This window comes from Crocuta crocuta, unplaced genomic scaffold (genome assembly GCF_008692635.1).
Source record: "Crocuta crocuta isolate KB4526 unplaced genomic scaffold, BGI_CrCroc_1.0 scaffold194, whole genome shotgun sequence".
NCBI classification, from domain to species: Eukaryota; Metazoa; Chordata; class Mammalia; order Carnivora; family Hyaenidae; genus Crocuta; species Crocuta crocuta.
In genome coordinates, this window is record NW_027530084.1 from 871,932 (window position 1) to 895,731 (window position 23,800).

The 23,800-nt window shown below is 40.3% G+C and overlaps 1 pseudogene; it reads right to left on the reverse strand.

Annotated features, from left to right (window-relative positions):
- Positions 1-687: 687 nt before the first annotated feature.
- LOC144232043 (forkhead box protein H1 pseudogene) lies at positions 688-3,798 on the reverse strand (annotated as a pseudogene).
- Between the last annotated feature and the right edge of the window lie 20,002 nt (positions 3,799-23,800).

Sequence of the window (23,800 nt, forward strand, 5' to 3'; positions counted from 1 at the left end):
AGCTATCATGTTCTTCATACATTTCAAGTATGACCAAGAAACTTCACTTCTAAAAAGCATTTAATGGTTCCTTGGTTAAAGGCAGAGTTCGAAGTTTTAAAGATGGTGTGTCCCTGTGTGATCTGGCTCCTGTCCATAGCTCTGTTTTTATTTTTTTTTTTAATGTTGTCTCTTCCTTTACTATTATCTTCCCCACTAGCACCATGGAAAATCAAGTAGGGTCTTGATTTGCTTTCCCCAAAAAGATGCTACCTCATTCCCAGGCAGACGAGGGAGACTGGACTTGAGGCTGGGGCCACGGTTAGGGCTTTCCTCTCCCAGCCCAGAGCCAGGGAGGGAAACTGACACACAGAATGAAGGATAGATGAACAGAGAGGCTCAGAGGAAGTGAGATCAGGAAGGGGCTACTCCAAGCAAAGCCTCCACTCTTTCCAGTCTTGCCTTTAGGGGTAGGAGAGGCATGACTGACCATCAGAGCCAGGGTGGTGCCTAGCTGGGCCACAACTCTTTGTAGGGTTGTCCAATAAACCTCGAGGAGTCTCAGCACCTCTGGTGCCTGGCATTTCAAGGCTGCTGTGGCCACAGGCACCTCTTGGTTCCCCAACAAGCCAATGGTGACAGCAAGGGGTAGAAAGGGAAGCAGACCCTGCTCTGAGAGCCTGGCAGGCTGCCCTCAGAATCCTGTTCCTACTCCGCCACGGGTGGAGGCAGCTGGATGCAGGGAGTGGCTGAGTGGCTGACTCCCACCTCATGGATGCTCTTGTTGGGTGGCAGCTCCTGAAGAGGGCATCTAGATCCCAGAGCAGCCCCGCTGAGGAGGGGGAGGGGCATGGGTTTCAAGGGCCAGCCCCTAGTAGGCTGGGCTGGTTGAAGGTGGGCACTGGGGACAGGATGTGGGTGGCAGTGGAGCCAAGGGCATTGCCACATGGGGCGTGTAGATGGGCAGTAGGAGGTGGGCAGGTGTCCCCAGAGTGAGGCCCTCTGACTCCCGTGGATAGTCCCCCAGGGTCTGGGGTAGAGGAGTCAGGCTCTGTGCTCAGGGGAGAGGGGCCAGGGCCCGACGGTTTTCCCCTGGGAAGTCTCCTCTGGGTCCAGGGAGGGGGCAGAGGTGCCACAAAGTCCTCTCAGAGGGCAGAGGTGACATGGGTACCCCCACTGTTCCCAGAGCCTGCCGGACCGGGGCTGCTCTGTGGCCCCCGCTCCCGGAGGTCCCTTAGCAAAGACTTTATGCTGAGGCCCTCACTGGGCAGCAGCTGGGGACTGGGCGCCAGTAGGGCCAGCAGTGCAGGACTAAGGTCCTAGGTCCTTGGCGAAGGCTCCCCCCACTCCTCCTTCTCTGCCAGCGTGGGCACAGGCCCGTGTTCTGCAGCAGCAGCACCTCCACCGGGTTCAGACTCATGTCTACTGCCTAGAATTTGCCTTTTGCCTGGGGCTCTCAGGGTCTTTAAGTATCTTACAGAAGCATCCGAAGCATGGTTGGTGGAGATGTTGTGGCGGATGGAATGCTCCCAGCCCTCGTGCTCGTCCCAGTAGTTGGGGAACCCAGCTTGAACCTGACAATGATCTGGGCCAGTTTCAGCCTGCAGGAGCGTGTGGCCTGGATCACCCAGAAAACCGTGGCCAGTAGGTGTAGGTGTAGGGGGCTTGTCATGCCTCACGTGTTTCTTCTTCCTCTTGGGAGGCTGACTCGGACCAGGGAAGACTTAGGCGTGGGTTGCTGTAGGGGCCCACACAGAGGAGGTGAGCCACTTGGGGCCTGGTCCCTGGAGGCCGCAAGGCAATGGGGCAGTGTGGTGAGGCAGGACTGGGGGTCCAGGGCCACCAGAAGTGCTTTTCAGTTCCGCCAAGACTCCATGCACTCTTCCCTTTGCGAATTCTCTCTCACCCTCCTTTTTACCCTCTCACCTCCAACTTTATTTCTCCTGGTGACCTCCGACTTCTCTTTCCAGTTTTTGTTTAGTGCTTCAAGGAATTCTTCCGAGATTTCCTCTCCCTCCGAAGATAATTGGACTTGAGTACACTACATCTCCTCTAGGCGAATGCTTAGAATCCTGTATTTTAATTGTTTATTTATCTATATCTCCCACTGTTCCATGAAATCCATTAAGGGCAAGGACTCTTCCTGCCTTGTGTTCCCAGTGCTTAGAACAAGGCTTCTAATGTACTAAATCATTATTTAGTACATTACATTATTACATACAAGGCTAAATCATTATTTGCAGCAGAGAGTGTAGAGTGATAGTCAGGTAAGTGAATAGGAACCAAACTGCCTGGGTTCAAATTCTGAGACTGCCAATCATTTGCTTGGATAATCTTGGATAAGTTACTTAAGTCCCTATGTCTAGCTTTCTTATCTGTAAGATGCGGATTATAGCAGTGCTCACCTCATATGCTTGTTTCAAGCACTGAATTAATACATGTAAAGTGTTTACAACAACACCTGGCACACAGTAAGCACTCAGCTGACTACTGATTTGTCAAAATGTTTAATATGGCCACTAAACATAACGGGAGTCTATCTATCTGTCTATCTATCATCTGTCCATCTACAGATATATCTAGCTGAAAATAGCCATATCTTTACACACCTTTATGAACCAGCTACACAAGTTAAATTGGAACTGTGACTCAATCAGTTGAACAAGTTCCCCATTTGAATAATAGAAATATCAATCTAGATTTTGTGATGTCGAGAGCACAACCCGTCTACACATTAACCTGTGCTGCTGACACCAGCAGGAAATCTGGCTATTGCACTGGCCGTGTCTGCCTTTATATCCATCCCTAAAACCTGGCATTCTCAGGCTTACTGGATTTTCAAATTAGAGCTTTCCTTAATTTTTAGAGGCTTGAGATGGTCTTTCATTTACACGGCGTGACCTGAGGTGAAAGCAGTCACACATTTTTTTCCAAGAGGAGGGGGTTTCCAACCATCTTTTATCATCAAGAGGATGCAAGCTTAGAAAGGCCTAGTGATTTGTCCAGAGACACGTATCAGTTAATACTAAAGCCAGGAATAAAGAACCAGCATTCCATGGCTTTCTCTTGAAGTCACAATAAAACAGTATATTATTAGGAAAGGAAAACTCAAGTATGAGAACATAAAACATGGTATTCTTTTTGACACTGTAGCCATGAATTTATGCTACACTGGTCCACTTTTCTCATTAGGTGAAAAGAATTGATAAAAAGAGGCCCTCCAGTGTGTGTATGTGTCTGTACACACATGTATGTCTCCCTCTCCCTCTCTGCACCCCCCATCCATCTATAGATATATATTCTATATTGCCTGTCCAAATAAAACGAAGCATTGGAGAAGATGTTAGATAACAGTTACTAGTTCTTCTAGATGTGTTGGGACCAGACCTTGGTTCAACTTGAAGTTCATCTGTTTGGAGAGTGAGGTGAAAATTTTTTTGTCTTTGATGGCCCGCAGACTTAAATCCTAGATTCTGCTATGTAAGCAGTACTCATTTTCTTCTCTCTTTTTTATCCTGTCAATCTTCTGCTACGATGCACTCTTCACCCCAGAGGGCACTGCTTCCTAACTGCTTTCTTATCGGTCTTTAGCAATCTAGTTTCTGGTCTGTTTCATTCTACGTATAAAATAACAAAAGGCACCTCTGGTCTTCTGACATTTTCTTAGCTGTGATTCACCTTGAAATTTCTTTCTGGGTAATGCTGTCCATCAAGTCTATTTGTTGAAACATACCCCTTCTCTGGTGGCAAGGACCCTGAGCTTATCTGGGTCATATTACACTGGTTCTTTCCTACCTTGTCCTTCTTAGCTTCCTCCATTGGCTCCTCTTCCTTCTTGCATGTTCGACAAAAGATTCACCAAGTTGAAGCCTCTTCTTTTTCTTCTCGAATTTCTGCCCTTTGAACATTCCATTCTCTTCCACAATTTATGCTGAGCTTCTTGATAGGAAGAACTCTGTCATTCTTGTTTCTATTCCTCGTACTTAGCACAATACCTGGGTCATGGTAGGTGCTCAGGGAAGTCTGTTGCCTTGAACTTAAGCTGTGCAGAGACTTCCAAAATTTAAATCAATAGCAGACTTTCTCAACTTCGAGTTCCAATGACATTATCTACTCTCTGTGCATTTCTAATAATAATAAAAATAGTTACTGCTATTAAGCACCAGTTGTGGGTTAGTCAGCTTGCTAAATGATCTCAATACATTGTTTGTACTCTGTGCAGCCCTCCAAGGTACACATTATCATCAGCACTTGATGTAGAAGAAAATAAACATCTACTTGGATATCTAGTGAGCATCTCAAACTTACAGCCAATAAAGAACCCTTGCCCCAAGAGTGCTCGTGTCCAGTTTTGTCCATCTTGGGAAGTGGGCACTCTATTCATGCAGTTACTCTCCACTCAATGCTTCGCTTTCCAACACCTGATACACTAGCATGTCTAGTTGACTACAAAAGGTACTTCTAATCTGTTCAATCTTCTTCATTTCCCAGCTCGGGGCATGATCATATTTTCTAGACCAGGGCAAAAGCCTCCTAACTGGGCTTTCCTTCCATTCCCCTGCCCGCCATTCTCCACACAGTAGCCTGTGGTCCTTTAATCAGATCATGTTACAGGAGTCATTACATCCTGCTGTGGCTGCAAAAACTATTTACGGGTGTGATTTGATGGTATCGGCAGTGTGGCTGCACTCGTGCTCTACTTTAAGACAAATGTTTGAAAATTTAAGTTGGCTGAAAATATAAACTGAGAATTGACTCACCTATGAAGGGATTAACATCTACATCCATAAGCAAACCTAAGAAATGATTATTTTATTAGATAATTCTATACTTTGTAGAAACATAGTCTTCCTTTAAACAACAGGTACTTAAAATATTAGCTCATTTACCATAATTTATTTACAAAACACTTTTGAAGGAATATACTGAATACATAATGCGAGGAACCTGCATACCCACATATGGACAATATATGCTTCTTAAGTTTTATTATCCTATTCAAGCAAGTGCAAAATTTAATTGTATTGCCTATAATTTTGTATAATATTTGTATTGCCTATAATTTTGATTTTCATTGAAATCTAACTAGTGGAAGAACAAACGACCAAAAAGAGAAGTAAGGTAGCTGAGGGTACTGTTATTCATGGTTCATGGTTCTGGCTTTTAAATTGCTATTATGGATTTGGGATTAAATTAGCTTGTGTTGGCTGTGAGCCTCATAGATGTCACCTTCTCTGTTGTTTCTGGACTCTGATACTCTTATCCATAAAACAAGTTCTTGGTTACGAAATATAAGTTCTACATATCTTGATGCGCTATTACAGTGCATAAAAATTTCTCGTACACATAGATTCATGTTCATGTCTTTGAACTAGTATTTTTACAAATCCAGTCATTTTCCTATTGGAAGAATATGACTTCTAATCATTATCAGTGATTTATCAGTAATGCAAATATTCATCTTTCTTTTAATTAGTGGAGACAAGTTGCAAGCTGAGAATTGTGATAATGTCTGCTTAACTGGTGCAGTTTTCACTGAAAAATATTTACCTATTTGTTAAATGATCTGAACTTGCTCTCATGGAAAAACAAGGGTGGGAAAATGTCTAAATTTTTTCTACATAAAAGTGTTTTTTCAGAGTGTGTTTGTTTGTAATTTGCTCTTCAGTTTTTTCTGAAGTTTGTATGTCTAAGGAATTATTGACTTTGGTGGAGAATTTGGTGCTTAGAATATCTCTTTGTCGATTATTTGCAAATGATGCAGTTACTATTCAGCTATTAAAACAATCATATTTTAAAGTACCATTAGTGAGAGGGAAAATGAAATATGAGGAACCTTTCATCGAAGTCTCCATCAAGAGTAAGATTACATTTTGGAAATTTAGGCTCAGATTCTTTATTTTGCTTAAAATGTTCTCATTTATTCCCCCTTTTCTTTTCCTTCTTCCGTTCTTTGTGGACTTCTCTTCCTCATGTCAGCTCTTACAGCCAAGGGTTACAGCCTAGGTGATCTCTTCTTCCACATCTGCGTGAAATTTATCATCCCTGCTAGGCTCACTCCCTTCCTTGGCTTCAACTGTGCTTATGACAATAACAAGCAAATTTATCTTTATGCTTTACCTCTCCTCAACACCTGGACTGTTTTTCTAGGAGCAACTGAAACTCAAAATGTCCCAGAGTGAACTTAGTAACATCCTTAATCAAACTCCCTCTTCTCACATATCTATCTTGGTTAATGCTTGGCCAAGGGACTCACCATCTCGCCTGTGGCTCAGACTAGAAACTATGTCATCCTGGACCCAGATCTCCATCTCATCCTCTGCCACATTCTCCCAGGCTCACCAAACCCTGTTAATGCTACCGCTAAATGTCTTTTTGTTCTATTTCTTCCTGTGCAGACCCATCATCTGACTAACATCCTCACCATGTCTTGCTTATGCTTTAGCAATAAAATCTAGCAAGGTCTACTTGCCTCCAGTTTTCTTGGTCTCCAACCCCGTCTTTATGCTGACACTAGGGTAACGTTTCCACGGCCAGAATCTGATTGTGTCAATTCTCTGCCTTGAAACCTCTGATGGTCATACTCTCAAGTTCAAACCTATTGCGGGACCTATAAAGTCCTTCACATCTTGTCTTTCTATCCTTATGAGATGCATTCTAATGGTTAGGACTGTGCTATAACAGTAATTAGTCAGCAATTCTGTATTACTATTATTGTTATTATTACTTTTAAAAATTGAGGTCAAATTGATATATAACATTATATTCCTTTCAGATGTGCAAACTAATGATTTGCTATTTGCACACACTACAAAGTAATCACCCCAATTAGTTTAGTTACCATCTATCACTAGACAATTAACCCTTTTTTACCTTTTTTTTACCTACCCCCCAACTTCTCCCCTCTGATAACCACCAATCTCTTCTCTCTATCTATGAGTTTTGTTTTGTTTGTTCATGTATCTTGTTTTTCAGATTACACATATGAATAAAATCTAAAGGTATTTGTCTTTCTCTGACTTATTTCACTTAACATTATACCCTCAAGATTCATCCATGTCATAGCAAATGGCAAGATTTCCTTCATCATTATGGCTGAGTAGTAGTTCACTGCATACATACTACATCTTCTTTATCCAGTCATTCACTGATGGGACACTTAGGTTATTTCCATATCTTGGCTATTGTAAATAATGTTGCAATGAACATAGTGGTGCTTTAAATTAGTGTTTTTATTATCTTCAGATAAATACCCAGAAGTGGAATAGCTAGATCATGTGGTAGATCTACTTACAATTTTTGGAGGAAACTCATAAGGTTTTCCATAGTGGCTGCACCAACTTACATCCCCATCGATAGTGTATAAGAATCCCCTTTTCTCCATATCTCTCCAACACTTATTATTTCTTGTCTTTTTGATAATAACTATTCTGACAGGTGTGGGTGATATCTCATTGTGGTTTTGATTGGCATTTCCCTGATAGTGATGCTGATCATCTTTTCATGTGTCTGTTGGCTACTTGTATGTCTCTGGAAAAATGTCCATTTAGATCCTATGCCCATTTTTTAAACTGGGTTGTTTGTTGTAGACACGCACCAAAGAAAAAGTTCTCTGACACTAGACTGAGCGGACATGCAGGGCTGCCTCTGCCAGTGAAACAGCAGCAGCAGCAGCAAACTGCACATAGACTTTATTTCATGTTCACCAGGTATAAACATCAAAAGATGTTAAAGCATGGGAGGAAAACACAAGGAGCCTCTAGACATAGACCAGACACACATCTGGTGCTTATGGGGAGACATACAGGGAAGATGTGTGGTTTCAAGGACTGCTAGGCAATTACAGTGGGGCTGTCTCCTAACTGGCTCCCGGGAGGTCATAGGGCTCTGTTCCCATGGCGCTATCACATCTGGCAGCCTTGAGACCGCAACATCGCTGATGTTTCATCAATTACCCCATTCACTTTCCTAGGGCTTACAATACACTCTCTAGAAATAACCCCACAGTTTGTTTTTCTGCTATTAAGCTGTTTGAGTTCTTTGTATACTTTGGATATTAAACATTTATTGGATATATGATTTGCAAGTATTTATCCCATTCACTAGGTTCCCTTTCCATTTTGTTGATAGTTTTGTGTGTTATGCAGAAGCTTTTAAATTTGATGTTGTCTCACTTGTCGATTTTTGCTTTTGTTTCCTTTGGTTTTGGAGTCAGATCCAAAAATTCAATACCAAGACTGATATCACAAAACTTACTGGCTATATTTTCTTCCAGATGATTTTTTTACATTCAAGTCTTTAATGCATTTTGAGTTAACTTTTGTGTACAAAACAGTGGTCTAGTTTCTTCTTTTGCATGTGGCTATCCAGTTTTTCCAGCACCATCTATTGAAGTGACTGTCCTTTCCCATTGTATACTCTTGGTTTCTTTGTCATAAATGAATTGACCATGTATGTATACATTTATTTCTGGACTCTTTATTCTGTTCCATTTCCATTGATCTATGTGTCTGTTTTGATGCCCGTGCCACACTGTTTTGATTACTAAAGCTTTGTAATATAGTTTGAGATCAGGGAGCATGATGCCTCCGCCTTTGTTCTTCCTTAAGACTACTTTGGCTATTCAGGGTCTTTTGTGGTTCCATACAGATTTTAGAATTATTTGTTTTAGCTCTGTGAAAAATGCCATTGAAATTTCAATAGGGATTGCATTGAATCTGTAGATTGCTTAAGGTAGCACAGACATTTTAACAATATTAATTCTTTCAATTCATGAGCACATAATGCCTTTCCACTTGTTTGTCTTCTTCAATTTCTTTCATTAATGTCTTAGAATTTTCAGTGTGTCAGTCTTTCACCTTCTTGGTTAAGTTTATTCCTAGATATTTTATTTTTTTTGATGTAGTTATGAATGAGGTTGTTTTCTTAATTTCTCTTTTTGATAGTTTGTTATTAGTATATAGAAACACAAAAGACCTCTGTATATTGATTTTGTATCTTGCAGCTTTACTGAGTTCATTTGTTTGTGCTAAGAGTTTTTTGGTGGAGTCCTTAGGATTTTCCATATACAGTATCATGACATCTGCAAATAGTGGCAGTTTTAATTTCTTCCTTTCCAGTTTGTATGCCTTTTATTTCTTTTTCTTGCCTAATCGACATGGGCAGGACTTCCAATACTCTGTTGAATAAAAGTGGCAACAGTGGGCGTCCATATTTTGTTGCTGATTTTTTGTTCCATTGAGTGTGATGTTAGCTGTGAACTTGTCATATATGGCCTTTACTATATTGATTTTGTTCCTCTATGTTTACTTCGTTGAATGTTTTTATCTGAATGATGTTGAATTTTCTCAAATCCTTTTTATGACATGATCATATCTTTTTTATCTTTCGTTTTGCCAATGTGATGTATCACAACAATTCATTTGCAGAGGCTGAACAATCCTTGCATCCCTGGCATAAATCCCATTTGATCATGGAGTATAGTCCTTTTAATGTATTGTTGAATTTGGTCCTTAATATTATGTTGAGGTTTTGTGCTTTATGTCCATTAAGCATATTGGCCTGTAATTTTCTTTTTCTTTCTTTTTTTTTTTGTAGTGTCCTTGTCTGGTTTTGGTAGTAGGGTAAATGCTGACCTCATAACAATGAATTTGGAAGTGTTCCCTTCTCTTTAGTTTTTCTGAGGAGTTTGAGAAGAACAGGTATTAAGTCTTTGGATGTTTGGCAGAATTACCCAGTGAAACTCTCTGGTCCTTGACTATTGTTTGTTGGTAGGTTTTTGATTATTGATCAGTCTCCTTACTAGTAATGAGTCTATTCAGATTTTCTATTTATTCATGATTCAGTCTTGGGAGACTATACATTTCTAGGAGCTTATCTATTTCTACTATGTTGTCTAGTTCGTTGATATATAATTGTAAGCAATAGCTTCTTATGATCCTTTGTATTTTTGTGGTATCAGTTGTAACCTCTCTTTCATTCCTAATTTTATTATTTGAGCCTTCTCTCTTTTTTTCTTGGTAAGTCTAGCTAGAGGTTTGTCAATTTTGTGTATCCTTTTGATGAACCAGCTCTTAGTTTCAATGATCTTTTCTATTGTCTTTTTAATCTCTTTCATTTATTTTGCTCTGACCTTTGTTATTTCCTTCCTTCTCCTAACTTTGAACTTCATTTGTTCTTCTAGATATGAAGTTAAATTGTTTATTTGAGATTTTTCTTGTTCTTGAGGAAGGACTATATCACTATAACTTCCCTCTTAGAGCTGCTTTTGCTGCATCCCAAAGATTTTGGACTGTTGTATTTCCATTTTCATTTGTCTCAAGGTATTATCTGACTTATGATTTGGTTTCATCATTGACCCACTTGTTGCTCAGTAGCTTGTTGTTCTGTCTCCCCATAATTGTGTTTTTTCCCCAGTTTTCTTCTTAAAATTGATTTCTAGTTTCAAACCATTATGATTGGAAAGCTATTGATATGATTTAAGTCTTCTTAAATTTACTGAGCCTTATTTTGTGGCCCAACATATGATCTATCCTGGAGAATGTTGCACATGCACTTGAGAAGAATGTGTATTCTGCTGCTTTTGGATGGAATCTCCTTATTTATCTATTAAGTCCATTTGGTCTACAGTGTCACTTGAGGCTGATGTTTCCTTACTGATTTTCTGTCTGGACGATCTATCTTATGATGTAAGTGGGTGCTAAAGTTCCCTACTATTATTGTATTGCTCTCTATTATTCCCCTTAGTTCTGATGATATTTGCTTTATGTATTCATGTGCTAACAATTTTGTATGATGAACTTCAAAGTTGCTGAGAGACTAGATCTTAACTTTTCCTACCACAAAAAAGAAATGATAATTATGTGATATGACAGAGGTGTTAGCTAATGCTATGGTGGTACTCATTGTAATACAAAAATGTATGAAATCAACACATTTGCACAATGTAGTATGACAATTATAGATTAATAATAATAATAAAAAGCCATGACGGAGTCTGGCTATCCAGGTTTGTATGTCAGTTTTGCCCAACTGAAACCTTGGATATATTATTTAACTTACCTAAATCTCAATTTTCTCATGTGTTAAATTTGGGTTATTTGGAAAAGTATTTTGAGAATGAAATGAGCTAAATGCATGTCAAGTGCTTTGAAGAGTGAATGTTGGCTAAATAATGTTGCATAAATAAAAAACCCTTCTTCCATGGAATTTGGAATTTCACTGTTTCCCAAACAGGCCCCATATTGTCTTGCCTTTGGAAATTTGCATGTGGGGTTGTTCTGTTCGAGAAGCAACTTCAATGTCCTTTCTCTTGTGAGATTTTCTTCCAGACAGGCTAAACGCATGACTCCTTTCTCTGTGTTCCAGTGGGGCCTCATAAAAACCTTTATTACAGCCCCTGTTGAATTGTTTTGCAATTGTTTATGTGTGTGTGTCCTCAAATAGACTCTTGGAGAAGATGATATTATTCATCATTTTATTTCCCTCAGTGCCTATCGCATAAAAAGTGTTCAATAAACATTTGTTAAAGGAATGGATTAATTGTGGCAGTCTCCTTTTTTGGACTCATGTTGTTTCAGTGCCATAAAAGATTTTTTTTCCTAAAAGACAATTGTATTCCAAAGGGAGATTTAATAATTTTGTGACTTGAAAAAATCCACAGTTTGTTTAGGATGAACATTTTTCTTCTCTGAGAACTTCTATCCTGCTGATGTGAGCAAAATGAATACAGTGTTACCTTGATTAAAATTGGCTTAGGCTAGGCTTTATTTAATTTAAAAAAATTTTTTTAATGTATCATTTATTTTTGAGAGAGAGAGAGAGACAGCATGAGCAGGGGAGGGTCGAAGAGAGAGAGGGAGACACAGAATCCAAAGACAGGCTCCAGGCTCTGAGCTAGCTGTCAGCACAGAGCCCGATGTGAGGCTCGAACCCATGAACCGTGAGATCATGACTTGAGCCGAAGCCGGATGCTCGACCGACTGAGGCACCCAGGTGCTCCCAGCCTTTATTTAATTTGTATTTGGAAAATATGAAATATTCAGGCATAAAATGTTAAAGGAGAATTCATTCTCTTGTCTTGCATAATTCTTTTGGTGCATTATTGCCCTTTTACACTCAAAATTTGTTGATTACCAGGACAGTTACTCAGCACCACAGTTAGCTATTGTGAGACTTTTTGAGTCTAATCTTGCCAGTTTTAGCAGTATGGCTGAATTGGAGCAATATATCTAAGTAGGTGAACTTTGGAGTTTGAAGCCTTAACTACCAGCCTCCCCTCTCCCTCTGGGATCCTCTCCTCTCATGATCTCTGCTTTTTCCAGCCTGAACTGCCAGCCACCCTCCTCAGGATTCCTTCTACATTCTTTTCTGAGCTCCTCATCCCCATCTCTGGAAAGTTAGTGATTATTGCACTCAGTCCAAGGTGGAACTGAGTTCTTCTGCTCCCATATCAGGTAAATAATCTGCACTGTAACATCTAGAAGGCAAGCTTTGGCCCAGAGGAAATACTTCAGTGGTGGCAATGACATAGCCTTTACCAGGACCCTGTAAGAGACATTTGATTACTAAAGAGCCCCTCCAAATCCCTCTGTTATGGGTAAAGGACCCCTTGAGTGCCAGTGCTCTCAATTGTTATCAGAAACCAGAATGAAAAAACAGTAATTCTTTCATTCATTGTGGTGTTGTCAGAGGGGCATAGACTTTGAGGTCAAGAAGACTTGTGTTTGCACTATTTCCCCAAAAGTCTGGTTATGGTTGTCATTGCATGACTTCCTTCCCAGTTTCAGTTTCTAGCTGTAAAATGGGAATGATGCCATAATCTAGGAAGCATTTTTGTAATGGTTAAATGAAATTATGTTGGTCAACCGCTTAGAAACGGGCCTGGCACACAGGAGTATGTCATCAATAGAAGACATAACTATTAACATTTTCACCCATTCAAAGTTTAATTGAAGGCTAACTTCATCTTAGCTATTGTGTTAAGAACTGAGACTTCAGATAATCTCTTATCTTTATTTTAGCCTAAACTTTTGTGCTTATCTGTACTAAAACCCTTTAAATGCTTTCCCCAAATAGTTTTCCACCTTGTGGTTAGGATCAGTTCCCCTTGGGAAGAGAGTAAAGGTTGAGAATAGAAAAGGACAAGACCGTCATTAGAACACAGAATTGATAGTCTGTCCCAGAATGCAGTGTGCCACCGTGAAAATGATTTAGAGACTGTAGAATCTGCCAAAGTTAATCAAGGAGTATTAATAGCTTGTTGAAATCCCTTATATTTAAGGTGGAGGAGAAAAGGGACAGGGGGATAAAAGGAGGCCATTCAGTAGTCAAGTGTTCAAAAGCAGAGATGTGAAAAGCTGATAATATTTAGTTTGGATGGTCGGGTCCAAAGCAGTGTGAGTTGTTTCTAGGTTCCATGCTGGTCCCTTTTCCTCTTGGAGCAGCTCACCTGAATCACTTTTTTAAAAAAAAGTAGTAAAGGTTCAAAAGGTAGAATAAGAATTTTTAATTTAGGCCACAAATAGTTTCTGGTCCAGGCACACTGGAGAGCCTACTCTTTGGGAAATACAAAGTCAGGATCATTAACATAGCACCTTTAAGCACGTTTTCTAGAAATTAAGAATATTTGATCAGTGAGATTTGCTGGAAGAATATTTGCTCCTTTTCTACACACTTTCAATAGCTTATTCTGCTGTACGTGTTAATAACACACGTTGCTTATATCTCTGCAAGTAGAATCTGTTTGATACCCTCTCCTACACCTTTGATTAGCTCTCAGTTGCTTGAAGGCTATAATTCAGGGATCATTCAGGGACACAGTCACCCTCAGAAGACTGAGCAGTCTCCTCCAGGGGAAAGCTGCCAAGTTTCTCTTTGGATGAATTTCTTCAGCAAAGATTTCAGTAGTCATATTTATGGAAAATTGCATTACTCTTCTCCATTTATTTCACTATTGGGCCAATAAACATCTTTTCCTGAGATGGACTCTGTAATATAGCTTTTGCTACATCCTTTTACTATTGTAAGTTTGATGGTCAAGCCGTATGCATTAAAGTTGATGTTAATGATAATGGGATCAGATTAAGTGCAAGTGTAATTTTTAATTTATCACAGTTACTTCATTCAAGTGTAACTGTAATTGGCAAGTTGTAACCAAAGGCTTGATAGTATTATGTAAAGTAAAAATTTTATGTCTTTGCACAAACAGAATTCACATGACGATGTAACAAAATAATGAATGATGAGTTGGTAATGAAGATATCCAAATTTTCAGGTAAAACTTTAACTTCAATTTAGGCAGTTTTGCATTACATGAAATAAATTGTATATAGCTTAAATCAACTTTTATTTAAAAAAATTTTTAATGTTTATTTATTATTAGGAGACAGAGAGAGACAGAGCATGAGCAGGGAGGGGCAGAGGGAAGGGGAGACATAGAATCTGAAGCAGGCTCCAGGCTCTGAGCTGTCAGCACAGAGCCAGCTGTGAGGCTAGAACTCAGACTGTGAGATCATGACCTGAGCTGTAGTTGGTTGCTTAACCAACTGAGCCACTGAGGCAGCCCTGAAAACAACTTTTAAATTATTCATATATATATATATATTTTTTTTTTTTTAAACAAATGATCTAAAGTAGTGCTTTTCAAACTTAAGTGTGCATTAGCATTGCTTGGATGGCTGTCCCTCCCTTTTCTCCATCCTTCTAACCACTACCTCCCCAGCTCCCCCTGGGGGTTGATTCAGTTGGTTTGGGGTGGGATCTGAGAATTTCCATTTAGAGCAGGGTCCAATGAGGCTGCTGCTGCTAGTTGTGAACCACACTTTGAAAGCCATTGATCCAGAGACTGTGGTGTAAGAGAAAGAAGAGAGTCTTAGGAAACAGATTTTATATCATTGGCTTCTCCACATCCATGCCGTGTAACTTTACATGGATTTCTTTTGCGGGGGCGGGGGAGGTTATATTTTCATTGATGAAATAGGGATAAGAATGTTTGTCTTGCCCACTTCCCATGGATGAGAGGATCAAAGACCACACTTTGAGTAAATACAGGACAATATTAGCATTGACACAGAGTAGGAGTTGCTTGATGGAAACATTGGCGCTTCTCAGGCTATTATTTACAAAAGGGTACTTTGAATTAATTGAGAAGAACTGTATTATAGAATGGGAATTCAAGCCTCTCCGTTTTCTAAGAGTTGTCTTAATTTACATGCTGCATAAATAGTAATATTTGTAGAGAACCTCAGGACTCCAATACATAATCAGGTCAGAGGCGCTGATTACAGAGACGGTAAATTAATCTTCTTTTAGTACTAATTAGCATAGAAACTTGGTTCTGAGTCTGCATTTACTTAAGAAGACCTACATCTTTTCCTTCTTCTTCTTTTACTCATCCAGAAAGCATTTAGGAGGGTCCACTTTGTGTTGGGCACTGTGCTGGAAGTGCGGCTACAGGGATGCCCTTGTTGTGTTCATAGTCTTTAAAAGTACTTATCATTCAAAGCAGTAAATGTTACACAGAGGAGTGTACTAAACAGTGCGGGAGCAAGCACAGAGCAAGGAAGACCTGATTCTGCCTGAAGGGGTCAGGGAAGGCTTCCAGTTAATGTTGCTTTCTTTCTAAAAAGCAAATGTAGAGCTATCTGGGAGGCAGTTTCAAAGTCAGTCAAACATATCACCTCATAATCCAAAGGAAGGAGGAGAGATGACAAGAATGTGCTATTTATTTAAGGAAATCAAATACCTAATGGCAAGATATGATTTCTTCCATTTTAAAAACTCTGGCTTTTGAAGATCAAGTAGTTTCAATCATTCATTCACTCACCCAGTCATTCACCCAGTCTATTTCTGAGCATTTAAGGGCTTGTAAAAGCACTTAAAATGAAATCCCAATGCGTTGTCATGGCTGGTAAGGTCATGCACAAGCTGGCCATGATATGGCAAAAGATGGTCATTGCCTCCCTCACCTTCTGCCACTTAGCTCTGTGCTTTCTTGAACTACACTGGTTGCCTTTTAATTCTTTACCAAGCCACAATTTCAATGCCCTTACATTTTGTTGTTTCTTCTACCTGGCTCTTTTCATGACAAACTCTTCTCATCCTTCTGGTCTCAATGTACATGTCTCCTCCTCAAGATGTCTTTCCTGCTCATCAAATCCGAGATCCACCCCCTTCATTCCCATAATCCCTCATCAGACCACTCTGTCCCGCTCCACTGTAGCAACTCACTGGTTTAAATGATATATTGGTTTGCTTCTTATTTGTTATCCACCTTCCCCGTTCTGTTTCGTCTCCACTGTCAATCACAATGCTTTTTGTACAAAAGAGGTTTTTAATACCCATTTGTAGACTGAGTATATATTTGTAGAATGCTTGCCAGGGTTAGAAAAGTGACCACCTGAGATAAGACTGAGAGCTTTGTGTGGGGCTGGACTGCATGGTTTAGAGTAAGCTAACAGATCCTCAAACAGGGGCTCCATTTTCCAAGTAGTGAGACTGGGATTCTGAGCTTCTTCCCTAGGGCTTTGTTCCCAGTAGGAGCAAAGGGATCTACCTGCTGGCAGCCCAGCCACGGCCTGTCGTCGCTCCTTTAAGCAACCACTGCCCCTCCTGTTAAGTGTTGCTGCTATTCGTTTGGGGGAAATAGTCTGGAGGGACCATGAGGATTCTACTGAGTGGAAGACTTTCCTCTCACGTTGTGCAACCAGCGAGAACTTTTCTTTAGCATACAAAGGGCATTGCATTAGAATAAGCAGGCAGATAGGCTGTGTTACATTTTGATTCAATTCAAGAAGATTAAAAAACAAACAAACAATGTCTTGCACTTATTTCTCACTTGGGAGGCAATGAAAAGGAATAAAGGTTTTTGAAATGTAGTCCCTGTCCTTAAGAAGCTTTCAGCTTAGATGAGGAGACAGGGAGTATGGTTAAGTAACTGGTAAATCAAAATGTGGAGCAGTTTGTAACTGCAAAATGTGATGAACACATTGGGCTTTGGATGCTTTAGGACTAAATGTTCCATGCTCATAAAATGGCTTTATCTCTATTGGAAAATAGCCGTGGCCTCTGATGTAAAAGACCTCTTGCTCTAAACGAAGGCAATGTCGTCCGGTAGAACTTTCTGTAGTTATGGGAATATTTTATAATCTGCACTGTCCAGTAAGGTAGCCACCAACCACACGTGGCTTTTGAGCACTTGAAATGTGGCTAGTGTGACTGGGGAACTGGATTTATAATTTAACTTAAGGTAAATTTAAATAGGCACATATGGCTAGTGGCCACTGTATTAAACAGTACAGGTCTATGGGGAAGGATCGAATTTGTGCCCACTGGAGGGTTCAGTAGAACCATTGCTAGATATATATATATGTATAAAATAATTTTTTATGATTCAAAAATAATTTATCAGGAGTAGCATCGTGGCACAATATGTGTTTGTTATCATAAAATAATAATTCTAAATAATATATTTGGGCCATCTGTAGCACCTTGAAAATGAGGTGGCTTAACGGAATGTTTGTTTCTATTTTTAAAGCATGTGTTCTTGAACATACTCTATTCCTTGAGTTTGCAAACTTTGGTGCTGAGACTTCTATAATTTTCAAATGATTGTGATGACAGAAGGAAAAAAGTAATTGGAATTGTAGTTGAAGTGGGTACTCTGCAGAATTTTCTTTCACTAATTTAAATAAATCAACATCTTTCCTTGTATGTAAAATTTTTGAAATAGATGCAAAATTGTCTTAAGAAAGGGCTCATAAATATCCATGTGCTTTTTGGATATCACTTACTTAAAGGGCATGAGAGAGAGAGAGGCAGGGAGGAGGAAACCGTATAAAGCATAGCTTTTCGGCAAAATTTGGGAATAGTCTGTAAAGTTAGAGGAGCTGTCAAAGACAAAATTTGCATAATCAATTCATCCAACAAGTGTAATCCAGATCAATCACCCACTAAAATCTAATCAGTCACCCAAAAGACACAATCATTCACCAACTCTGCCCACTTCACCCACCAATAACTCTTTACCAATCTTGCCTCAACTCCCACAGAATACTGAGCAACTGTGACTCATTCCTGCAAAATATTCCTACCAACTGGCATTAACTCAGGAAACCAAGGGTCTTAGATGATTAAAAGCTTTCTGCAAATAAAAAACCCAGCCAACCCATGAAGCAAAACCTGCCCGGCATGGCAATTCAAAATCACCATAGGAGAAAATGGACACAGTTTTATCTGGACAGATTGGAATAACTTTCCTCCTGTTTTGCAAAAAAGAGCAATGAGATTTCTGAAAAATGATTCCAATTGTGGTTACAACAAATGGTATGCCTTGTCTGACTTCTGATCGCTGGCTTTTAAATGCTTTCTGGAGATTTGCCTGCAACAAATTTCCTTCATCGGGGCTTATTGGATCAGCTTTGGGAAGAAAACACAGTGAGGCTTCATGATCCTGGTACAATTATTTTGTTTTGGGGTGGGATGGTCTTTCAGTACTCCCTTAAGGTTTGCTCAAGAGCATTTATTTGATTTTTAAAAACTGTATAGAGTAAGTAGAAGAAATCCATGATTCTGGAAAAAGTTTATCAAAAGGTGACAGCCGGCACTGCTGCAGCCAGTCATGGCACAGTCACGAAGAGAGTGCATGTGAAAGATGCTCTAAGTGCCAAAGCAGAATCACTGCTGCACGTGTCTCTGAGTTCTGAGAGTGTGTCTGAGGGCCTGAGCCGTGTGCCCGGTGGCCATGTGTCCTGGCTGGTGAGTGCAGTGGGTTGGGAGGCACATGTGCCTCAGAAACACCCATATGCCCAGGGAATGGATACCCTGGGGTTCTAGAGAAAAGTCTCTCCAGAGAACATGCTTATCTGAAAGACGTGTGGGTTTTCTTTAATAAAGACGTGGGACCCAAATAACTTTGATCCGCTTGTCTTTTCATTCCCTATATATTAGGGTAGAAGGTCCTTAAGTTGTGTGCGGGTGTGAGTGGGTTTTTATGGGTGGTGATGGGGAGTGTCAGAATGTGATCAGTAGCTGTTTAGTGAAGTCTGTTTTCAGGTGGTGATTGTTAAGTGCTTTAGTGGGTATAAAGTAGGAACCAGTTTAGGTGTTTAACTGGGGCCTCTGGACAGCTGTCACAATCCTGCCTGCAACTAGGGAGGAAGAAAATGTAAATAATGAAATTCACGTAGAAAATTAAACCAGCTTGTGTGCTGGAGATCATTATTTATATGAATTACAAAATGGATATTTTATGTTTGACAGCTAAATTGGTTAATGATTTTTAAAGAAAGGGTTTGGATCAGTTATGGAAGTGTAAATTTCATAAAAATTTCTCCAGGAGCTTAATACTTCTCACCCTAAATGCATGCACCTCTCATACGCTACAGACAGAATCAGCTATTACTGATGAATCATAAATGGCCAACTAATGCAGACCTAGATTTTAACTCACCTTTTAGATATTGAATTCACTTATTTTCCCCCAGCCTGAACCGGTGTGCCCACATAAAGACGCTCTTCTTAAAAATCCTCAAATGTTTCTAAAGTTCTTTGTTAAATCAGACTTACCCTGTGAAGGGTAGTGGTGGTATTTGGAGTGTATCTCTCCCGAGACCTCAGGAGGGATGAAAAGGTGAGCCAGTCCTTGGGGCAGATTGTCTGAATAGGCCACTTTGCATGTTGTGAACACAGATCTGCTGGGTGTCTCTCAAAGGAATAGAATCAAGTTGCCACATATGGATTCCAGTGTCAGTTTATAATAGGAGGTGTAAATGCCTTTTCCTAGCTGTTGATATACTTTCAGAATTTCTTTAGATTGAGGGTCTGCTGATAAAGTGCTTAAAGGGATGGTTCAGGATACTAACTCAGTGCTTAGTTCCAGGGTGAGCCAGAAACTTCAGAACCAACAGGGGAGGAAAATTTCAGTATGCCTACAAAGAAACATTTGAAGGATGATAATAGCCACCATTTTTGCTCAGCAGTAGCTCCATTACTGGGACTGTCCAGTGCTTCAGGAAGATGTTGGAATTAAAAGTGGGAAGCTGCACATTGTTTCTATGTCTTTTGGAATATTCCACCAGTTTGACTAATCTCCTCCGTGGGAAAGTCTGTGGAAGACTTAGATGGCGCAGTCACAAATATATGGTTTACTTGTTTGGAAAGCCCTGTGCGCTGGCGGCCATTTGCATTTATCTTAGGGGAAGGGAATATTTGGCAAAGGGAAGGAACAGACATTGTGGGGGAGACGTTTAGAGCTACACACGTCCTGAGGGGGGAGCAGTGTCTAGTTTACAAAAGGAAAGCGTAGGATGTGCAGAGATCAGTGCTGTTGTTTATTTCAGAGATTTTTACAAAATATTCCAAAGCAGGATTCTTCAGCTAAGGGCAGGGCTAGACCCCAAAGCACCCAGGCTCTGGAGCCAGATGCCCAAGTATAAGTTCCCACATAGCCACTAGGCAGTTACTCAGCATCCGTGTGCCTTAGTTTCCTTGTCTATAAAATGGAGATCGTAATTGTACCTACCTCACCAGGTTATTATGAAGATCAAATTATTTATTAGCACTATTAAATGCTTTTAAGTGCTAAGGACAAAAGTCAAGAAAATGGATGAACATGATTTTTGTATTATGCTGCTTAGCATTTTTGTACACATACCTTTCTTCAGAGTACATATTATACATATTCAGAGTATAATCAGCTCCTTGTCCCTGGAGTTCCCCCAGGTGGGGGTTGTGGAGATATAGGTCCTCAAAACCTGGGACAGGTTTCCTAAAGAAGCCACCTTTTGAAATTGACGACAGTGAAAGGCCCTCAGGTTTGCATTTGACAAGTGTGACTATCAGACAATCAAGTAGCTCGTGGAGTGTGAGGATAAGAACATTAGTTCAGGTCAGACATGTAAAGCAAAGTTAAGCCGTGCTCTACCTCTGAAATGAAAGTCAACGCTATTTAGAACAGATGCTATTTTATTATTAAGGGTACACCCAAGCCCTCTTTCTAGAAGCACCACGCAATGTATTGATAAGTCAAGTTCCATTTCCTTCTGAAAAACTAGCCAAGTTTAATTCTCTATTCATAGGCTTGGTGAGGATAAATCATTATATTCTGATGTTGGACCTTTGCCTGAGGGAGAAGGCTTGGACTGGGAGAGTATTATTTTGACAAGCTATATAAAGTATCTCTGATTCAGCAACATTTTAGCGCCATGATGATGCCCAAACTACAGATGAACTAGGGCAGATTTTTATCTTCTCGCTTTGAGAAAGTGACCCTGAAGTCGCACATTTGTTCCTAGTCAAGTGGAAATCCTTAAAGAAAATGTATCTGGTGCCCTGAAGCTGTATCGGGCGCACTATGAGGCAAGGCAGAGAGAAGGTTAACAGGATTTTATGGTGTCCCATCAGTGGGTGGGGCTGCTAGTGGGATGTATTTCATTCCTTATGAAAGGACATATTTCTTCTGAGAAGGAGTCTTAGGACCGTGAAGCATCACATGGAAGCACCATGTAAAAATGTCACTGGTGGTGGTGGGTGGAGCTCATGAATGCTGTGCTTGGTGAATAACTGGAATAGAAAGGAGTTGGTCGGCTGTGTGAAAAAGAGACCATAAAAATGGGAACACAGGCTTCCTCTAGATCACTTGGTGTAAGCAAACATAGGAATGATAAAGGGTTTGAAGAAACCCGGCCCCTAGAGATGGTACATGTAGCTCAGGCCCCACTCACCCCGCAAGTGCTCAAAATACAGTTTTGCTCATGTGTCTTCTCACTGGCAGCCTTGAAGAGCCCCTTTCTCTTCCTCCATGTTTATGTTACCAGGGATGGAAATGGTCAGAAACAGACTAGCACTCTGCTCTGTATGTGCTGCAAAGTGGGAGAAAAAAATGGTTTTGGACCTTGACAGAAAATCCTAGGAGGCTCATCAATTACCCCATAGTTTCTCTTCATCCCAGCTTGCTTTGATTCTCTCATTCTGTCAGAGCAGAAACCACATGGGCACTCTTCATGGTGACATTTTAACTTGTTTTCAAGAAGGTTTGCTCCTTAGTCGTGTTGATGTCTAAGTCAAGCTGACAGTGCTCAAGGATGCCTCCAGTTTTCTGGTTAGTGAGTTCCCAGGCCAGGTTGCACTTACTGTCCTCAGCATTCAGTCTGGAAAACACTGAGGCAGGGGCTCAGTTGATGCTAAGCATCCTGAGGCTGATATGTGTATGAAGGTGGTCAGGATTATTGGTGTCTAAGGGGTCTTATCAGTGGCTCCCCACCACATTCATAAGTAACCAGGAGAAAGATAAAGGAGTCGTGGATGAAGATGAAAACTCCAGTTTTGTTCCTGTTGGAGATGTTGGAGGGCACAGGTGAGGTATGCTGCTAATGAAGGGCTTCTTAAACCAAGCCCAGAGAGGGACGTGGTTGCCTTCTACACTCCAGGCTGCACGGAAGAACCACTGGTTGGAGGGAGAGGCAGAGCTGAAAGAGAGTTCTCCTCCAGATGAAGCCAGATCCCAAAGGAAGCCGGCCGAGTGGCCAAGCCACGGATATCAATTTAGGGAAACCCTAAATTGGTGCTTCTTCTCAGAGTATGGTCATCGGTGCTAGTCAAAAGTATCTGCATTTTCACTCTCATTCTCTCAAGAGCATACGGTGGAATTTTCTAGAGGCCACACACGTGTAAATTACAAAAGGTTGACATGAAAATTCATCTACCTTCTCTTAGGTCTGACACTAAAGAGATTTACAGAAGTGTAAAGAAGTAGTACTTTTCTCACTACAATCTTATTTGGCAAATAGATTCTTTCATAAAATGTTATTTATGTTGACATATGGTCAGTTTATTTTGTTATTTTAAAATAAGTAATCTTTAAAGTTCTCAGTTTTAATTTCTAATGCAGTAAATACTGATCAATATTTCCCTCCTAACTAAAAGTTCTTAGCGATTATTTATGAATTTTGAGAGTGCACAGGGATCCTGAGCCCAGAAAGATTGAGGATCACTATCTTAAATTAATAATCATATACATCTTGCCGTCTTCCCTAGGTAAGAATGAATGAGGGGAGAAGAGAAACCAGAAAGTGTTAGCTTGGTACACTTCCCAGCACAGGGTGAGTGTACTGCTCGCTCCCCTCACTAGGAAACCTAGGACACCCAGGGGTAGTAGCTGTTAAAGTTCATTGCTCTGCTGTTTCGGAATAACGATGCCAGTGGAAAAGGCAAAATCCTTTTAACGTCAAATGTAGTAATATTAAGTTCTCTAACGGCTCTGTGGATGGGCAGTAGATACTACTTAAGAATCTTAAACTGGATTTTGAGACAGGGAATTGTCTTAGAGTATAGAGATGTCTTAGAGTATAGAGACCGTGTGATACCTAAAAGGAAGTTGAAGAAGGAAATGATAGATCAAGACAGCAGCTGACACTCGGCAGCATATCTCTTGATCAGGAACGGCTTGGATACCCTCAAATGCATTGCAACTGTTTGCATATTTTTCTCTGTTACCTATGAAAAAAAGGACACCTCTAGAGATGGCAGGGCATAGTGATCAATACCTACTCTTACACCAACTTGGAGAACATTTTTTTTTCACGTTGGTTTTCTCTTCTCATTTGATATTTCTTCTTTTTAATCTACGGAGGGTTGAGATAGGGAGAGAACATGCTTTAAACATAGTAAACTAATGCATATGCTTTGATTAAATATAGATTGGGAGTTGGGACTCACTTGCTGGAGGTATGAAGATAGGCCAAGTTTTATTATATCCAAATAGCCTGATCCTGGAGGTAACAGTATGTAGACATTGTACGCCTCAGTATTTGTTGAATAAATG